The sequence below is a fragment of the Lygodium microphyllum genome, chromosome 5 (assembly GCF_053477565.2).
Source record: "Lygodium microphyllum isolate KBCC chromosome 5, Lygodium_microphyllum_v1.1.10, whole genome shotgun sequence".
Classification (NCBI taxonomy): Eukaryota; Viridiplantae; Streptophyta; class Polypodiopsida; order Schizaeales; family Lygodiaceae; genus Lygodium; species Lygodium microphyllum.
Genome location: NC_141139.1, coordinates 65,388,390 through 65,404,807, shown reverse-complemented (window position 1 = coordinate 65,404,807; position 16,418 = coordinate 65,388,390).

The window sequence follows — 16,418 nt, the reverse complement described above, 5'->3', positions numbered from 1 at the left end:
TTGTTCGCGTGCGTGAATGCGGGCGTATCTTTTAGCTGCTGTTCACGCGCGGAACGCGCGTTTGGATTTGCTGATTGAGGTGGTGCGTGCTGGTTCATGCATGCGCAGTTGTCACGAGTGTCCAGGTATTCCTTTTGGCATCTCGAATATCATTTTTTTAAACATCCACACCTCCATTAAACACACTTAAAATTAAAAAAATAATCATAAACGAATTTGACAAACATTTTGTAATTTTATTAAAAATTCCTGACACCTTTTTCCACCATTATATATATATATATATATTTATAGCCTGAAATTTCTTATTCCACAATTCCAAACAATTCCATATTTTCCAAATTTATTCAACATTACCTAAAAAAACAGAGAACACAAAAAAAACCAAACAAACAACAAACAAAAACTCATTTTAAATTAGTCAACAATACCCCAAACAATTCTAAAAAAATCTCCAAAATTCCTCTCACCCCTCCTTGACCTTTTTTCCATTTCTTTTTCACTTTACAATATTTTTACACATGGAACCCATATTTACAACCAATTAATTAATTTACAAAAAAAAACACACACAAAACAAAAAATACAAAAACATTGAAAAATACAAAACAAATCATTAAAAACTCCTTTCAATTCTGAAACAAAAAATTCAGACAAATCTAGATTTAAACCTATAATCAGGGCTTTGTATTCTGCCATATTATTGGTAAAATTCACCTCGAGATAAGCAGCTAACTTCATGACAATGCGTCGTCGGGGGTCTTGGATGACAACTCCTACACTTCCTTTTTTGCATGCACCCCTAGAAGCCCCATCAAAGTACAAGGTTTACGTCCATAAAGGGTTTACATATCCCGCCATCCTGAACTCTACTCGTAATTATGGTAATCGAAATTCAGCATATTCAACGGGTGGACTGTAGGCTCCATCCCTCCATCATCATTGAATTCAACAGGGATGCTCGTCAACATTTGTAGGCAGTGATGGCAAAAGACCTGGATCTCCCAAATAAATGTCCCGCCTTCTTGCTCAGTCACCTTATATCCTTTGCTCCACCAAATGAGCTTTCCCTGATGATACCTCTGTTCTAAATATGGGTGTTCTAAATAAGGGATCAGATGACCCATCAACCCCTATCACGATTTCCTTGCAGATATTTGATCGATCTCTCCCAGACCTGCAAGGCAGTCATAGTATTAGTGAAATAAAAAATAATAAGGTTTAATCTTATTAAGATTAACCTTATTTTTAAATTATATCCCCTCAAGGTCAGCTAATAAAACTGTGGATTTATTCTTTCCTATTCTAACGATCCTATAGGGCCCATCCCATTTGCGCTCTAGCTTGCCTGGAAATAATTCACGTCGTGCGTCATAATATAGAACAAGCTGTCTTTTCTTGAAGTGTATTTCTTGGCTTTAAGGTCGTGTAGCTGCTTCATTCGGCGCTTCGCCACTTCTTGGTGCAATACGCTCTGCAGCTTAAGCTCATCTAAATGTGCCAGTGTCGTCAAGCGCTCAAAAAGTGCGTCTTCATCACTCAAAGAATGATTGATGGCAAACCGAATGGTCGGCAGCTCAATCTCTAAAGGCAAGACACACTCCTCCCCATATACTAACTTGAACGGGGTCTGGCCAGTGGCTCGTTTTAAGGTCGTATTATAGGCCCACACTGCCACGTATAACTTTTTATCCCAATCCCGTTTCTTTTCCGATACAATTTTGGACAGGACGCCCACAAGCTACTTATTGGTGCTTTCAACTTGCCCATTGGCTTGCGGGTTATATGGGGTTGTCTTGTTATGCTTAATTTGCCAAATTTCTGTCATCACCTTATTTAGGAAATGGGTTCCGCGGTCCGACACTAATTCTTTCGGCGGACCAAAACGGCAGATTATCTTCTCTAAAAGGAAACTAGCAGTTTCTTTAGCATCATCTTTCCTTGTTGCACGTGCTTCTAACCACTTTATGAAGTAGTCAGTTCCTACAATGATATACCTCTTTTGCATAGTCGACGACGGAGTAATAGGACCCACAAAGTCTATTCCCCACTTCTCAAATAGTAGTATCGCCATAATAGGGGTGAGTGGTCGTTTCCTATTCTCTCGACTATCATGTCGTTGACAAATATCGCATCTCTTGACATACGCAAACGCATCCTGGAAGATGGCAGGCCACCAATAACCTGCTCTTAAAGCCTTTTATGCTGTAAGCCGTCCAGCAAAATGGCCACCGCAAGCAGAATCATGGCACTCTTCTAAAATGAATGGCACCTCATCAGGCATCACACATCAGCGATAGATGTCATCAACCCCTTGCCGATATAATGTACCTGCGATCAAGGCAAACTTTAATGCTTGCTGCTTGATTTTCCTTCTCCCAGCTTTAGATAGTTCGGATCCCGCCTCTCCCATTGATAAATAATGCATTATTGCAGCATACCAGGAGGGAATAGATACCGTATCTATTTTAAATAACAACTCCATGTCACTGCCTTCAACCACAGATTCTTTCGGCTCCCCAAAGTCCACTAGACATTCCACGATGCCTTGCAACCTTGGTGGCTTACTCCTGATTTCATAATCAAATTCCTACAAAGTGATCAACCACTTTGCTAGACGATCAGGCGGCTGTAGCTTATTCATCAATAATCGAAGTCCCTCCACCTTCGTATAAAGCACGACTTTCTCATAGAGAATATAATGCCTGAATTTCTTGGTCCCAAAGACCATTGCTAGACACAACTTCTCCATGTAGGTATAATTGATCTCTAAAACACCCAATTTCCGACTAGCAAAAGCTATCGGGTGGTACCACTTCTCTTCCCAAATTTGGGCTAAACAGCAACTGATACTATATATGGTGGCTGCTGAGAATATATAGAACACCTCACCTCTTTTAGGTGCTTTTAAAACGGGCGCTCTTGCTAGCTCTTGTTTCACATCCTCGAATGCTACCTTACAAGGGTCACCCCATACAAACGAACAGCTAAAGGACAATAAATTTGTAAGCACCAACGTTCTTTCTGCCAAGGCATTGATGAATCTACGGTAGTAACCAACCGAAGACAGAAAGCTATGAACTTCTTTCGGAGTGCGTGGTGGACCCATGGCAACTATAACTTTGACCTTCTCGGGGTCTGTCACAATTCCTACCGAACTGACCACATGACCCAACAATAGCCCATAAGGTACTCCAAAAACACACTTTCATGGGTTTAGGGCGATGCAGAATTGTCTATAGTGCTCAAAGCATTTTCTTGAAATGATCAGCTGCCTTCCTCTCACGGTGGCGGCCCCTAAGTCATCAATAAACACCTTCAACTCTTCAAGGGATATGTCACCGAATGTCTTATCTGCTGTTCGTTGCCACGAACCAAGCGCATTACATAAACCAAAGGCCATCACATGGTACGCAAAAGTACCAAATATAGTAATAAAAGTTATTTTCAACTTGTCCTCTTCTGCAATTTCCATCTGGTTATATCCTCAAAGCAATCCATGAACGAATATATTTCCCTACCCGCTAATTGATCCAAAATCTGGTCAATAAATGGCAACGGGTAGTAGTCCTTAACTGTCTGCTTATTCAGCTCCCTAAAGTCTACACATAATTGGATTTGATTATTCTTCTTATTTCTTATCACAACTGGCGAACACCATTCCGTGTGTTGCACAGGAAAAATCAAACCCGCTTTTCGAAGCTTCTGTAACTCTTCAAATAGACCGTCCCTCAATTCGAAAGGCATACGCCTTACTTTCTGCCGTACAGGACGACTGCCCTCTTTCAACGGAATTGTATGAATAGAAAGACTAGGAGGAATGCCTCTCAACTTATCATAACTCCAGGCAAAGATATCACGGAATTCCTGGATCAGGGCCACATAGTCCTCCCTTTCTGCTATGCTGAGCATAGAACCTAATTTGATTGGCCGTGAATCATCAGGCGTACCAAGGTCTAGCTCGATAACATCTGCATCTCTTATAGGATCTTGGCCCTCTATCGGCTCATTCAAAGTAATCTAATAGATGTCTTCTGTGGTGGATCCCTCTTTGGACTCATCACTCGATGATGTCTCACTGGCAGATACATCTTCTAATGTCTCCAATTCTGTAGAAGATAGAGGAGCTCTCTCACTCTACAGGACTCAGGATAAGCATCAACCACCACACGCTATGCACCTCTGCCGAATATTAGTCGACCGGCAGGTATATCTACTTGGCAGTCCGCTTGCAAGATCCAAGGTCGTCCGAGTAATACTTGGTAACTTGGACGGCCTGCAAAACAAATCACCCTAAAGTCCAACAGGCATTCTACATTTGCAACAGTGACATGGACCTTAGTAATGCATCCTTCCGGCTGTCTCAAACTATCATCTGCCATTCTGAGAATTGTGGAGGTATCTTTCTGGATCGCAAGACCCAACCTTTCCATCAGTTCAGAACTCATAATGTTAACAGATGCATAATCTACTAATATCCCATCGACATAGGCTGCAACCCTTATGCAATGCTTCTCAGCATGCTCGAACCAGTCATCACCAACTCGTGTAATATCCAAAGGTTCTACGATATACCTGGTACGTAGGATCTTTCTAAATTCCTTGCGTACTCCTGGGTAAAGCTTAAATAAGCTGTAAAAGATTCACATCCAGCTTGACTTCACAAAGAGAGCTCGCCAAATCGAATTCATGATAGTTCGATAGAGCTCGCTTTTCACGCCAAACCATCCACTCTTTAGGTCGTTGAACTGTCTTTATTGCCTCTTTTTTAACTTTCACATTATTCTTTGGTGGTTCCTTATCGGCTTTACTTTCCACGGGCTTCAAAGGTCCCCCTTCCATGTCAGGATCCAAAACTTGCGTTCCTTTGTCGCCTTGTTTAGGGTTTCCGTGGACAGGCTTATCCTTTTCGGCTTCTCTACACTTTTGGCCTCTTGTAAGAACAGCTCGCAAATTAGAGGTTTCAGCATCATTAATGCGTACAGCCTCAATCAAACTAACCCCACTACCACTAGGTAGCTCCTCCACTGTAGTCTTTGGTCGTTGAAGTATTTGTTTAGGCCCGTCTTCTCGCTGGGAATCATTTCCTTGGGCACGATGATTAACAGGCCCTGGTTGCCGACTTCCTCGCTGGAGGGAACTAATCTTACTCTAGCAAGTAGCTGTTAAATGGCCGGATTTTCCACAAATGTCGCACTTAACATTTGGGCAATTTCTTGGATAGTGCTGCCCACCACACCATTTGCAACTAAACCTCGAAGGTGCACCCTCCTCTGGGTATCTACTTCCTATCAAATTTTGTTGTTTTTTAAGGAAGTTGACATCAAGGGCTATTTGCCGATATTGCTCCGTGATCATGTCGGTATAATGCTTCATCATGTCCTTAACCTCGCCAAGAACATTGGAAGCGCTCGACTCATAGCCTTGGTCATTACCATGTCGTTCCATCAGTCTAACAATTCGATTAGGCACTGGTTGTTGAGCCACATGTATGGCATTAGAATTGACCGCCTGGCCTCCACCATTTGGAGTCATTTGACTGCCCATAGGCATCGACATGCTAGGGGGAGCTAGTAATAAAGGGACATTCTGCATCATGTTCCCTCTCCCATTAGTGTTAGCCATCGCTATCCCTTGGCCACTACTTCCATTGGCCATTGCCATATTGTTTCCCAATACTAAACCCATATTCGAATTGCCTCGAGAAGCATAGGCTGCTTGTAGTCGGGATTCCACCTCTTGTGCTCGTGTAATGGCAGTATCTATATCCCCCAAGGGGACACTGCTCAACTGTAATTGGATATTAAAGTCCAAACCATGTAGGAAATATCACAATTGGGCAGCTGCAGGAATAGGAATAGAGGTGTCCAGCTTACGAAAAACCTCTTTTATTTTCTTTGCATAAGCACGAATATCCTCGTGTGTTTCTTGGCAGGTCACGTTGAGTACACGCAACCAATATTGCCCACCCCTTTCAAGGGCAAACTCCCTTCGAAAAGCTCCATAAAATGCATCAATATTCAATATGGTTCCGGCTTCTAAACCATGATACCATATAGCGGCTCTTCCTTTGAGAGTCATGTTGAAGAACATCATTAAATGTCCTTCTTCTTGAATGCGACAGTTAAACATCAGCTTTTGAAACTCCCTAATGTGGAGTTCCGCATCTTCCTCAACTAGCCCATTAAAAATGGGTAGCGGGTAACCTAGAGCCGGAAAATCTGTCGTTTCTGCTGGAATTGCAATAGGCTGCGCCATGACAAGGATTGGATTTGCACTAGGAATAGGGGACGGTGGGGTTACACCTCCCGCACTTGATGTAGACTGGCTTATGGCAGAAAGGGGAGCACTAGAGCTTCCACCTTCTCCTAACTTACTGCTTGTGGCCCCAAGACCACTAGATCCACTCCCTCGTAAGGGTTCAGCCCCGCTATGCTTAGGGGAATATCTCCTAAAAATTTCAGCACGTCGCCTAGCTCTTTCGTCTCTTTCTTGCTTTTGGATTTCTGCTAGACGATGCTTATCGCTAAATAATGGATCAATCACTGTGTCCTTTGGCATAAACTGCTAGTTGGTCCCTAGACAACCAGGATTCGAGGACCGCCACTTTTAAGCGGCTCCCGGCAGACGCACCACTGATGGAACCTAGAACGGGCCGGCACTGGCTCGTGCACTAGCTAGACCTCTATCACACGCGCTCAACAACCCCACGGCCTCGCGGTGAGGAGCGTTGATGACACATACATTGCCTCCTAGACATCTTGCGTTTGTATTACGTCGTTTGTAGTCCACTCTTCTCTCACCCACTACTCCTCAGAGGGAGTCCCTTACACATTGCCTAATGGCACGAAGCACAAACATAGGGGTTCGTCCAACGGCTAAGTACCGCCACCCCTTTGCGACTCTCCTACACCTTGGGGATTCCGAGTCCGGACGGGAAAATGGCCAAGAAAACGGTCAAGATGCGAAGAGGTAGACATTAGAGTGGCCAAAGTGGGCATGACTTTTGGGAGCCCAAGAAATTTAAATGTCACATGAAATTTTGATGCAAGAAAAGCATGAAATCGTGGAGAGAGGAGGCGCCAGGATGTGCCCGAAAAATGCGCCTCCTCCTCCTTCATCATGGCATGGAGGTTGCATACAACCTATCAAGCAGATCATTGGCCCTCATTCCCCTCTGTATGCTGGTCATTTCGCTGCCCTTCGCTCCTCAATTGATGGCCTGAATGCTGAGATGGAGATCTAGTATTTCTCTCTCCTCCCCCCTCTCTCCTCTAAGAGGGAGTTTATGTGGGAAGAAGAAGGAAGAAGAAAGAATGGTGGAGGCTTGTCCGGCATGGATCGGATTGCTCCACGGGCTGGAAATGGTGATTTGTGATTGTGCTGGACATGAAGTGCTACTGATTTTCAGATTTTCAGCCATGGACATGAAACCCGAAACACGCAAATAAGCGGTAATTCAATTTTTTCAAAGGAAATTTGAGATTTCATGGCTTTTGATTGATAAAATATTGTTCATGTGGGCTAAAAATTGTTTATGTTGTTTTTTTCCATGAGTACTTGTTGATCATAATCAGAAAATCAGAAAAATATGCATCTTGTGGCTCAAAATAATACACTAAAACACGTAAAATATGGAAAATCAAGGGAAAATGATGGTTTTGAGCATAAAAATGGGAAAATCAATAGGAAACCAACTAAATTTTCATTTTTGCTGCAAGAAGGAACTAAGGGCCACAACCCATAACCTATTTTGAATTTTTAGTAATTAAATAATGCAGAAAATAAGGGAAAATACAAGGAAAATAGAGGAAAACCACTAAAAATAGGGAAAAAATGCATTTTGGGTGCGAAAAATTAATGAAAATTAAGAACAACGTTTGTGAATGTTTGGGGGGATTGAAGCATGAGGATTTGCCTCAGTTCATCCCCACCTTCTTGTTCTAGTGCGTCTTTTTCCGCTTTTTACACATAAAATGATGGCAAAATGCCCTATAAATCCATACAACAATACAACATTTGATCGATGGGAGGGTAGAGTGGTTAGAATGTGTCTAAATGTGGAGTCAAATGATGAAAAGATTGCTGTTTTTGTTTGCATGCCACATAGATCGGTGAATAATTATAAAATAAGAGCCTAGTAGCACGAGGGTTTCCTCGGTGCTAGGTTCGTGCAATGCCGCATAAGAATGGTAGTTGAAAATCATTGAAAGGATGTTTTTCGCATGTGCACAATATTGATTTTATAATTGTTTGATCACTTAGCATCCACACTATGCATAAATCATGGAAATATTTAAAGGTATCAGAAATCTTGGATGCACAGCAATGGCTTTCATTAGGACCTTGACCCACGTTGAGTGAGAAACAGGACACCCTAAGCCATAGGCTAGTCGTGGGGTCTAGGGGAAAGAGAAATAAGGACAATGGTACATTCCTGTATACGATTAAATGGTACCTTGAGTGGATTTTGTGTGAAATGTTTAAAAAATCTTGGGTGCCCAGCTTAGCATCCTGCATTGGCCAGTAGCTTGTGTCAACCCGCACGACTTTCTGAAAAATTATGAAAAATCAACAAGTGTCGCTCGGGCACCTTTAAAGCACTGTGGTGCTTAAAATCGTCCTAGATCGAGCCGCCGCCTTTGATATTGAATATTTTTCCCTTGATATTCATAATTTTTAGCTATTTTTAAACACTTCCCGGCACCTAAATTCCGCTCTCACAAGGATGTACCTTAGCTCACCTAAATCCTTCATCTCAAACTTCTTCTTAAAAAAGTCATTGACTTTAGTAATCCCACTATCACTATCACCTGTAATAATCAAGTCATCCACATAGATGACTATGATGACCAAACCTGCATCTCCCTTTCTCACATAAAGTGATTGATCAGCATCAGAAACATAAAAGTCAATATTGACAAGATACTCTCTGATCTTGTCAGATTATGCTCTATGTGCTTGCTTGAGCCCATAGAGCGTCTTCTTTAACCTGCACACATACGTGGGATGCTCTAAATCTTCATAACCTGCTGGTTGATCCATATACACTTCTTCCTGCAAATCACCATGCAAGAAGGCATACTTCACATCCATTTGCTACAACCTCCAACCTTTGGCTGCTGCCAAAGCAATCACACATCTGACAGTGTCCATCCTAGCAACTAGAATGAAGGTTTCCTCATAATCTATGCCATATGTCTAGGCATAGCCTTTTGCAACCAGCCTAGCTTTGTACCTACTAATAGAACCATCTGCATTGTACTTCATATTATAAACCCACTTACATCCAATAGCTTTCTTGCCCTTCGACAATGATACTAGATCCCAAGTCTTATTGGCCTCTAATGCAGCCATCTCCTCATCCACTGCTGCATCCCAATGAGCATGACCAACAGCCTCCTCAAAACATGTGGGCTCAACATCCTCAATCACTTTCACCATATAAGCATAATGGTGAGCTGCATAACCTTCAAAACCAAATATGTTAACAGGGTGTCTCACCCTGCTAGACTTGCGTACCATTGGATCACTCAATGGAGTCTTTGCATTGATGCGTGCTCTCTGCACACCTATAGTCCTCACTAAAGGAATGCCAAGCTAATCATCCAAGCTCTCTGAGCCATTGGAGTCTCCATCAAGAACTGCATCAATGCCATCTAACACTTTATTCTTTCCTTTGTTTTTACATGTAGTGCTACTAGATGCACCTGAAGATGTAGAGCTACTCCTTAGTCTCCCAGACCAAGGACTACTAGATGATGTCTATGGTCCACTAAGAGTCCATGAATCTTGCTTTTCAGCCTACACATGAGTGTCATGATCATCATCATTATCATCCAATGCATCACCACTAGATGCATACCAACTGCTCATTTCATCAAAGATGACATTCCTGCTCACTCTGAACTTACATGTGACAGGGTTATAACAACGATACCCTTTATGCTTTAAAGAGTATCCAACAAAGACACACTTTTCAGCCTTTGGATCCATTTTCTTCTGCAACTCATGTGGCACATGAACATATGCAATACAGCCAAACACTTTCAAGTGTGAGACATCAGGCTTCTTACTTGTAAAACATTCTTTGGGGGTCATACCATGAACTGCAGCTGTGGGAGTTCTGTTCATAATATAAACAACAGTATGAACAGCCTCAGACAAAAAATACTTAGGCATATTCTTTTCAGCCATCAAGGCGGGTGCAACTTCTGCAATATGCCTTTTTTCCTTTTTGCAATCCCATTTTGCTGTGGGATATACCTGCATGTGAACTATCTCTTTATCCCATGAGACCTCAGAAAATCACTGAACTCATTCAAGAGGTACTCTCCCCCTCCATCTGACCTCAAGCACTTTACTTTCAAGCCTGTTTCTCTTTCAACTGTAGCCTTGAAAGTTTTAAAGCGCTCAAACGCTTCACTCTTTTTCTTCATAAAATATACCCACATCTTTCTAGAACAATCATGAATGAATGCCACAAAGAACTGCCTCCAAGAGATACATTTTGTGTAGGCCCCCAAATATCTGTATGCACAACATCATGGATATTTCTGCTTACATCTCTGTCATTTGAAAAGGGTTGTCTTACCTACTTACCAAACTAACATGCTTCACATACCTTATGAAATTCTGCAATTCTAAATGTAGGCAAACCTGTAACCAACCCTTTGGATTGCATTAATTTCAGCCTTTGTACATTTGCATGTCTAATGCATTTGTGCCAAATTTCAATATCTGCAACAACACCTTTTCCTTTAGCATACATAGTAGCATTCATAGTAGGAATTCCAGCATCGAGAGTAAACATATATCCAACTCTACTTCTCTTTGTAACCAACCTACACTTGTCATTGAAGTCTTCTACAAAGCAACCCTTTGCATTAAATCTGACTTGCAGCCCTTGCTCTACCATCTGACCGACTGACACCAAGTTCTTTGTAATAGATGGCACATGTAATACATCTGAAAGACTCTTTGTCTTACCATCATCCAAAGACAAGGGAACTTTTCCAAAGTGTGAAATTGGGTGGCATGAATCATCACCCATTTGCACATAACCTATATTTAGCAAATCCTGCATATTTTCAAACCATTCTGCATGGTTGGTCATATGATTGGATGCACCTGAATCAACATACCAAACATCATCATGTGTTCCCTTTCCTGTAATAGCATTCAGTATATGTTGCATAACAAACAGACGTTCATTTTTGTCTTCATTCTGTCGTGAAGATGATGCATAGTTTCCTTGTTGCAACTTACCACTGCGAATATCATCTTTCTTAGCACAACATTGGACTGCAATATACCCTGTTTTGCCACAGTAGTGACACACAAAACCAGAGTTGTTAGAATCTCTATTTTGCCATCCACCTCTTCCTCTAAAGCTCCCCCTGCCTCTAAAGTTACCACAACATCCTGAAACTTGCATATCGCCAAATTTCTGATTCAATATGTTTTGCTAGTTGTCACTACCACGTCTTGTACCATGGCCTCTTGAAGAGGACGTGCCATGTCCCCTTCCTGAACTAGAGTAGAAAGCTTGGACCTGTTCGCCACTTTTTTCATATGTCTCACTTTGCATGTTGATCTCTTCAATGATCATAAGGGAGACCAACTCATCAAAATCTGGAAATGGCTTTCTGACATATACAGAAGTTACAAAAGACTTCCAAGCCTTTTCATTGTTAAGTCCACCCAAGATAGACGACACCAAATCATCATCATCGGGCATTGCATCAATCGCTGCCAAGGCATCTGCAATGCTCCTTACCTTTAGTGTATACTCATTGATAGACATCTTCCCTTTCTTCAATGTATTCAACTCTTGCTTGAGTTGAATCTTTCGTGCCTTTGTATTTACAGAAAACATACTTTCAAGTATGGTCCAAGCTGCATATGAAATCTTTGCATTTCTAATATGTCCCAGCATATTATTGTCAATTACTGCATACAGCCATTACATGGCCTTTTTATCTTTTGCATTCCATTCCTTCCGTGCCTTTGTCACTTCTGCAGTTGGAGGATTACTCACCTCCGGCTCCTTTTCTTCACCTGAAATAAACTCGTAGAGGCCTTTTCCAATAAGGAAGTTCGTGACATGAAACTTCCATGAAGGGTAGTTGTTCTTGTTGAGATTCTCAATGATGGGATTTCCACTATTCTCTGCTATTATCACAAAACTAATACCAAACATCAAGCAAATCTTCTGCAACCCTCGACCTGTAGTGCACAGTAATACACCAGACAGCCTTTTTCACTATCTGCTCAATAATACATGCAATCTGCAACCAGTTTGTAGATAAACCTTGTGTTTATTCACTGGTAAACACCTTTGAACTTACAGATCTGAAATCTGTAACCTGTGCACTTGTATACGGCAGACACAGCTGAAATTGCAAGATACCTCCGCAACCTTACGAGTCTAAAATGGGGCCTGAAATGACCTCGGATGGCCAAATCTCAATGCAATCTGAGATTTTTGCTCTGCCCTGCTTCTGGTGCCTCCATAGGCACTGTCTAAGAAAAGAAGTAGAGAATGGAAAAGCTTCTTACCCATTGCTTGCTTGCTCCAATCCTTGGCTCCTCTCCTTCGCTTTAGCCTTCAAAACTAGCCTCAATCAGTGGTGCAGCTCTGATACCATCTCACGAATCATGTGGTGGGGGGACTTGCTCAAGATGCTGCACCGAACACACACAGAATGTAGAAGGAGAAGCTCACTCAAGAGACAAGAAGAGAGATGGAGCCAAAACGTTTTCTTGCTAGTTTCTTCTTCTTCTTCCACACACTTTACAATGTACACAAAGTATAGATAAGATACAATATAAAGGAAAGTGGCCTATTAAGTCAAACAATGCATAACCGACTACGCTAGTCGACTAGCGCTATAACTATTCCAGCTTAAATAGGTGTAACAACCTGAATATAATAAGTAATGAGTCATTGGCCATGTGAGATTCATAATGACTACCGACGTGCTAAGTATAGACATATGGACCCATCTAACCAGGCGGTCCATCATTAATGTCCACATGTGTTGAGCTTGTCATCTCAACATAGGTGTGCTCGTGTATATTAGATGTTAATAAAAGGGTATTATATATATTCAAAAATTTCATTGAAAATTGCAAGAGTATACATGTACTCGTTCGATTAACATGAAAAGGGAGGTACCTTCTTCCCATCCCTAGGTGGATGCTTGGATGTATGTGTCTTATCTTGATTTTAAAAATGTGTATATATGTTTAGAATAATGAAGGTTAGGGTAGATGTTTCTCTTCCTTGGTGTGTAGTTGAAAGCATGCATCTTGTCTCAAAATTTAAAGTATATACACATACACATGTTTGAATAGTTTCAAATATAATTATGTAAATATAAAAATTTAAAAATAAAAAAATTAAATATTTTAAGTGTATGATTTTGCAAATAAATAATATTTAATTAGCCAAAGAAATCCAAAAGTTTACAAGTATTGGATATTACAAGTTATGGAGTTGAAATTTTAAGGAGACTCTACAATTTCTAAAATATGTGGAGCCATGCACTTTTCTTTGGCAATAGTACCCTCAAATCGGCTTTGAATCTTCCTATCATCTAATTTAAAATAGAAGCTATCATGTGGATTCTCCATTAATATTGTGATTTCCTAGCGCAGTATACTCAAGGGCCAATCATCCTCCATTTGTAATACTTCGGACTCATGGCCTTCACAGATGGTAGTAACATCCATAGCTATACTTTCATGTGTATCTTGATCACGGCATAACCATTCATCCTTGACCATCCTTCATTTACAATACTTAAAAACTAGGCATAAAGTCTGTCATATGACAAGGTACCTTCGATTGGGAAGGAATGTTAGCTCATCTATCCCAAAGAAAATAGTCAACGAATAGAGTTAAATTTTACTTGGAAGACATTTCGCTTGTTGTGACTCAACACTCTACCATGTCAATACTATGAGTGATTTTTGACATCCAAATTTTGCCTAGAATCCTTGTTACATAATCCTCAAATGCAACTTTTATGATATGCGTGCTTTTGGTATGTCTCATACCATCACAATCCTTAAACATATATGTACATATTTCAATTGGTATGGATCAACTTAACTATACATTCTTTGAGCCAATGCTTAACTTCATAGAGTTTAATATATCTGTCAAAATTTTTAATTTGGGTTGGCTGAAAGTGAAGGGTTGGCTGATAGGGAAGCAAATTAGGCAAGTCTTCGTGATCCTTTCAACATTGGTCACAAGTTCACATCTGAAAGTATAAAAGAGCTCAAAATAGGTGATAATTCTTTCATTTTGCCGGGCGGTTGAAAAATACTCTTTTATGCAAATGCTAATGAAACATGGAAAAGATTTTGCATTTTATCCAAGTGAAGTAGGCTATGTGGATCCAAATATTGTGGCTCCTATGGTCATTTTTACGTTCCCACATGTGCCTTGGAACCTTAAGCCCATTCTCGTTCCAAGGACACATTTGCCCAAATTATTGGATCTTCTAAATGAAAATATCAAAATGAAGATTTTAGAACCTTCTTTAACACCTTACTCAAATCAATGGTTTACTGTGCCCAATTAAAATGGATCCTTATGATTCATTCAAGATCTACAGCATGTTAATCATGTCACAATCCGAAATGTTGGTTCGGGTCCAATTGGTGATGAGTTTGCTGAATCTTTTGCAAGTAGAGCAATTTATTCTATGGGTGACCTATATTTAGGATATGACCAGTTTCAGCTTTCATTAGAAAGCTGAGACATTACCACAATGAACACACATCTTGGATTGGTCCTCATGTGCACTCTACCACAAAGTGCAACAAACTCCGTAGCCCATATGATGAATGCCATGCACAAAGTCTTAAGGGACTTTATACAATAACTTACTCTTCCATTTCTTGATGATGTACCTATCAAGGGATGTGAAGTCAATGAAAAGAATGACGAGCTTGATGAAGATGGCTGCAGGACATTTGTAGACAACCATATTCATGATTGTGACAAGGCTAGAAGAGGTACATCTAAGTCAATTTTTGGAGTAGAAGAAGTCCTAATGGTCGGTGTGGCCCCTACGGACATAATCCTTCACCAATCAAGATAGATGCCATAAGCAAAAATGCAAGAAAAATGCACAAATATTTTAGAGGTGAGAATATTTCTTGGCGCATGTGTATTCTATCTCATATGGATACCACATTTTGCTCATGTAGCCAAAAATCTTTATCAACTATTAAGAAAAGGCCAAAGATTCTCTTGGGGTAAAGAGCATACTCTCACTATGCAAAAATTAAAGAAGCTGTTAATTTCAGCCCCCTCAAAAGGGTTGATTATTCAAATGGTCAATCCACCATCCTTACTATGGATACAAGTCCCATTGGAATAGGATGGGTTATTGGCCAAGAAGATCTTGAAGATAACAGCTACACAATTTTTTTTGGAGGAAAGGTTCTCAATGAACGTCATAGAAGGTATGCTCAAGTAAAAAGGGAATTGTGGTGAGTTGTAACAGAATTAAAGTGTAATCGTGAATACTTTATAGGTGCTAGTGTAGTGGTATAAACTGATTGTCTTCCAGTCTTGGGCATGATTACCAACTGTTCTATACTCAACATAGCTATGCTAAGATGGATTGCATACATTAAATCTCTCAACCCCGAATTAAACCATATTGCAAGAAAGGAAAATCCAGTTTTTGATATGTTGTCACGTGCAAGATATGACAATGAAGAAGAGCTGATGGAAGAAGATGAAGCTGAAAAATCTATACTTGAAGAGGTTCATTCTATGGCTGCTAAAAATACAATTTTAGTTGTTGCATATACTGATCCAAAGCTGAAAATAGTAGTTATATCTAATCTTTTTAATGATACATCATTAAGTATATCAAGAATAGGAAAAGGCAGTGCTGTAAATCAACAAACAACAACAAATGTCAAAGAGGTGGTCAACTAGAAGCCAGCATGCTCATTGCATTGCTCAAGTTATAATTCATTTCCTTGAAGAAGATTATGAAGAAGATCGGCCAATATTTGAGCATAATGAAGAAGAAAGAGACTTGGACTGATAAGGAGTTCAAGCATATTAAGAGGAAAGCTTATGGCTTTTTCCTTAAAAAAGGGCATCTATGGAAGCATACAAAGAAGAAGAAAGGAGCACCTATTCATGTTTTAGGTAACAAAAGATTGCGACAACAGGTAATAAAGGAATTTCACGAAAGCTTATGGGCAGGCCATAGAGGCATATGGGGAATCTTTGGTAAAGTTAAAGAAAAATATTGGTGGCAGAACATGTATCGAGACATAGAGCATTTTTTTGAAACATGTTATTGTTGAACTGTGTGCGAGGGAGACGAGGAACGAAGGAAGAGAGAGGACAAGAGAGACACGAGACACTGGATGTG